The sequence below is a fragment of the Triticum dicoccoides genome, chromosome 3A (genome assembly GCF_002162155.2).
Source record: "Triticum dicoccoides isolate Atlit2015 ecotype Zavitan chromosome 3A, WEW_v2.0, whole genome shotgun sequence".
Lineage (NCBI taxonomy): Eukaryota > Viridiplantae > Streptophyta > Magnoliopsida > Poales > Poaceae > Triticum > Triticum dicoccoides.
In genome coordinates, this window is record NC_041384.1 from 614,849,724 (window position 1) to 614,855,361 (window position 5,638).

Sequence of the window (5,638 nt, forward strand, 5' to 3'; positions counted from 1 at the left end):
ACTGAGTTGATCCAGTCAGTCCCACCGAAAACCCTAACGGTCACTAGGTTTGCTAAATCGGTCCGACCGAGTTTTTCACTTCGGTCTCACCGAGATTAGTAAATTGTGTGTAACCGTTAGTTTTTGTGTGGAGGCTATATATACCCCTCCACCCACTCTTCATTTGTGGAGAGAGCCATCAGAACATACCTACACTTCCAATACACATTTTCTGAGAGAGAACCACCTACACTTGTGTTGAGACCAAGATATTCCATTCCTACCATATGAATCTTGATCTCTAGCCTTCCCCAAGTTGCTTTCCACTCAAATCAACTTTCCACCAAATCCAAATCCTGTGAGAGAGAGAGTTGAGTGTTGGGGAGAATATCATTCGAAGCACAAGAGCAAGGAGTTCATCATCAACACACCATTTGTTAATTCTTGGAGAGTGGTGTCTCCTAGATTGGCTAGGTGTCACTTGGGAGCCTCCGACAAAGATTGTGGAGTTGAACCAAGGAGTTTGTAAGGGCAAGGAGATCGCCTACTTCGTGAAGATCTACCGCTAGTGAGGCAAGTCCTTCGTGGGCAATGGCCATGATGGGATAGACAAGGTTGCTTCTTCGTGGACCCTTCGTGGGTGGAGCCCTCCATGGACTCGCGCAACTGTTACCCTCCGTGGGTTGAAGTCTCCATCAACGTGGATGTAAGATAGCACCACCTATCGGAACCACGACAAAAACATCCGTGTCTCCAATTGCGTTTGAATTCTCCAAACCCTTCCCTTTACATTCTTGCAAGTTGCATGCTTTACTTTCCGCTGCTCATATACTATTTGCATGCTTGCTTGATATGTATTGTGTTAGTTAAACTAGTGCCTAAGCTCCACTTCAACTTAAAGAAATTAAAAACTGCAACTTTTGACACTTAGTGTCTAATCCCCCCCTCTAGACACCTCTTCTCGATCCTTTCACACTTATAATGATCCAATTGTTCCTACTTCTTATATTGAGAAACCACCTTTCCCTGTTAGGATAAAGGATCATGCTAAAGCTTCAACTGTGGTTCGTAAAAGCAATATTAAAACTTATGCACCTCCTGAGCAAATTAAAGTTGAACCTAATACTGCTATTGTTAAAGATCTCTTGTCTGATAATATTGATGGGCATGTTATTTATTTCTGTGATGAAACTGCTAGAATTGCTAAACCTTGTGCTAAAGATAAACCTAGACCTGTGGTAGGCATGTCTGTTATTTCTGTTAAAATAGGAGATCATTGTTATCATGGCTTATGTGATATGGGTGCCAATGCTAGTGCAATACCTATTAGCCTATATGGAGAAATCATGCATGATATTGCACCTGTTGAGTTAGAAGATATTGATGTCACAATTAAACTTGCCAATAGAGATACTATTTCACCAATGGGAATTGTTAGAGATGTTGAAGTCTTGTGTGGGAAAACTAAATATCCTGCTGATTTTCTTGTTCTTGGTTCCCCACAAGATAGCTTTTGTCCCATTATTTTTGGTAGACCCTTCTTAAATACTGTTAATGCTACCATAGATTGCAAAAGGGATGTTGTTACTATCGGTTTAGATGATATGACTCATGAATTTAATTTATCTAAATTTAGTAGACAACACCGTGAAGAATAATTACCTAGTAAGGATGAAATTATTGGTCTTGCTTCTATTGCCGTACCTCCTAGTGATCCTTTAGAGCAATATTTGCTAGACCATGAAAATGATATGTTTATGAATGAAAGAAGGGAAATAGATGAAGTATTTTTTAAACAGGAACCTATTTTGAAACACAATTTTCCTGTTGAAATCCTAGGGGATCCTCCTCCACCCAAGGTTGATCCCGTGTTTGAGCTTAAACTGTTAATTGATACTCTTAAATATGATTATCTTGATGAGAAAAAGATATATCCTGTTATTATTAGTGCTAACCTTTTAGAGCATGAGGAAGAGGGATTATTGAAAACTCTGAAGAAGCACCATGCTGCTATTGGGTATACTCTTGATGATCTTAAGGGCATTAGTCCCACTCTATGTCAACATAAAATTAATTTGGAAGAAGATGCTAAACCAGTTCATGATCATCAACGACGGCTGAATCCTAAAATGAAAGAATTGGTAAGAAAGGAAACACTAAAGCTCCTTGAGGTAGGTATAATCTATCCCGTTGCTGATAGTCAGTGGGTAAGTCTTGTCCATTGAATCCCTAAGAAGGGAGGTATTACTGTCGTTCCTAATGATAAAGATGAACTGATTCCTCAAAGAATTATTACAGGTTATAGGACGGTAATTGATTTCCACAAATTAAATAAGGCAACTAAAAGGATCATTACCCCTTACCTTTTATTGATCAAATGCTAGAAATAGTATCCAAACATACACATTTTTGCTTTCTAGATGGTTATTCTGGTTTCTCTCAAATACCTGTGTCAGCCAAAGATCAATCAAAGACTACTTTTACTTGCCCTTTTGGTACTTTTGCTTATATACGTATGCCTTTTGGTTTACGTAATGCACTTGCCACCTTTCAAAGATGCATGATGGCTATATTCTCTGACTTTTGTGAAAATATTTGTGAGGTTTTCATGGACGATTTCTCCATCTATGGATCTTCTTTTGATGATTGCTTGAGCAACCTTGATCGAGTTTTGCAGAGATGTGAAGAAACTAATCTTGTCTTGAATTGGGAAAAGTGCCACTTTATGGTTAATGAAGGTATTGTCTTGGGGCACAAAGTTTCTGAAAGAGGTATTGAGGTTGATAAAGCCAAGGTTGATGCTATTGAGAAGATGCCATGTCCCAAGGACATCAAAGGTATAAGAAGTTTCCTTGGTCATGCCGGATTTTATAGGAGGTTCATTAAGGACTTCTCAAAATTTTCTCGGCCTCTGACTAATTTATTACAAAAAGATATACCATTTGTTTTTGATGATGATTGTGTAGAAGCATTTGAAATTCTTAAGAAAGCATTGATCTTTGCACCTATTGTTCAGCCACCTGATTGGAATTTACCCTTTGAAATTATGTGTGATGCTAGTGATTATGCTGTAGGTGTTATTCTAGGGCAAAGAGTTGATAAGAAATTAAATGTTATTCAATATGCTAGTAAAACCGTAGACAATGCTCAAAGAAATTATGCTACCACTGAAAAAGAATTCTTAGCAGTTGTATTTGCTTGTGATAAGTTCAGACCTTATATTGTTGATTCTAAAGTAACTATTCACACTGATCATGCTGCTATTAAATATCTCATGGAAAAGAAAGATGCTAAACCTAGACTTATTAGATGGGTTCTCTTGCTACAAGAATTTGACTTACATATTGTTGATAGAAAGGGAGCTGAGAACCCCGTTGCAGACAACTTGTCTAGGTTAGAAAATGTGCTTGATGACCCACTTCCTATTGATGATAGCTTCCCTGATGAACAATTAAATGTCATAAATGCTTCTTATACTGCTCCATGGTATGCTGATTATGCTAATTACATTGTTGCTAAGTTTATACCACCTAGTTTCACATACCAGCAAAAGAAAAAGTTCTTCTATGATTTGAGGCATTAATTTTGGGATGACCCACATCTTTATAAAGAAGGAGTAGATGGTGTTATTAGACGTTGTGTACCTAGGCATGAACAGGAACAGATCCTACGCAAGTGTCACTCCGAAGCTTATGGAGGACACCATGTTGGAGATAGAACTGCACATAAGGTATTGCAATCTGGTTTTTATTGGCCTACTCTCTTCAAGGATGCCCGTAAGTTTGTCTTATCTTGTGATGAATGTCAAAGAATTGGTAATATTAGTAGACGTCAAGAAATGCCTATGAACTATTCACTCGTTATTGAACCATTTGATGTTTGGGGCTTTGACTATATGGGGCCTTTTCCTTCCTCTAATGGATATACACATATTCTAGTTGTTGTTGATTACATTACTAAGTGGGTAGAAACTATTTCAACTAGTAGTGCTGATCATAACACTTCTATTAAAATGCTTAAAGAAGTTATTTTTCCAAGATTTGGAGTCCCTAGATATTTAATGACTGATGGTGGTTCACATTTTATTCATGGTGCTTTCCGTAAAATGCTTGCTAAATATGATGTTAATCATAGAATTGCATCTCCTTATCACCCACGGTCTAGTGGTCAAGTAGAATTGAGTAATAGAGATCTCAAATTAATTTTGCAAAAGACTGTTAATAGATCTAGAAAAAATTGGTCCAAGAAACTTGATGATGCATTATGGGCCTATAGAACTGCATATAAAAATCCTATGGGTATGTCTCCGTATAAAATGGTTTATGGAAAAGCATGTCACTTACCTCTCGAACTAGAACATAAGGCTTATTGGGCTATTAAAGAAGTCAATTATGATTTTAAACTTGCCGGTGAGAAGAGGTTATTTGATATTAGTTCACTTGATGAATGGAGAACCCAAGCCTATGAAAATGCCAAGTTGTTTAAAGAAAAGGTTAAAAGATGGCATGACAAAAGAATACAAAAGCGTGAGTTTAATGTAGGTGATTATGTATTGCTATACAACTCTCGTTTAAGATTTTTTGCAGGAAAACTTCTCTCTAAATGGGAAGATCCTTACGTTATCGAGGAGGCCTATCGTTCCGGTGCCATAAAAATCAACAACTTCGAAGGCACAAATCCGAAGGTGGTGAACGTTCAAAGAATCAAACATTATATCTTAGGTAATCCCATAAGTGTTGAACCAAATATTATTGAAACCGTAACCCCGGAGGAATACATAAGGGACACTTTCCGGAACATTTCAGACTCCGAAAAGGAATAGGTATGTGGTACGGTAAGTAAACCGAGTCCAAAACAGTTTTAAGGAAATATTTCTCCGCTTTGGAATATTTAGAAAAATAGAAAAATAAGAAGCAGTCAGGGAAGGACACGCGGGCTCCACGAGGGTGGAGAGTGCGCCCTACCCCCCTGGGCGCGCCCCTACCTCATGGGCACCTTGTGTGCTCTCCGGACTCTGTTTTCATACACGACACGTATTTTGGTCGGTAAAAATTCATTATATAATCTCCCGGAGGTTTTGACTCCCGTATCACGCAAAAATCTCCTGTTTTTGTTTCGAGCTGTTTTTCTGACAGATCTAGGTTGTCATGTCATCTTCAAGCGCCCCCAAGGACCAGTTCTTCGAGAAGGTCATCAACCCCTACCTCGCAGAAGTGCTGCAACACCCTCAAACCATTGAGATGCGTGAGGGGTTGTTGCACATCCGTGATGCTGAGGGACCAAGGAAGATCGGAAGCACGGAGGCAAGGGTCGAGGCATTGGAGCAAGAAGTTTTCAAGTGTAAGGAGATGGTGGAGCGTGGACTCGATTCCAATCACATTATGATCACGGAGTTCACCAATAACCACAATCTGGACGTCAAGGACATTGGGGAGGCGATCTTCAAGCTTCATGAGAAAAACGAGCACCTCCAAGCCCAGATCTATGACCTGCAAAATCAAAACTGTGAGTATGAATATAGATTCAAGAGGATGAGTTTGGCTGCAGATTTGAGGTTTCAGGAGACTCGGTCATCCTTCTATGATGGTGAGCTTGTGCCTTGGAAGAAGGATGACAAGCCTACGCCATCAACAAAATAACCACCGTCTCCACCAACAAA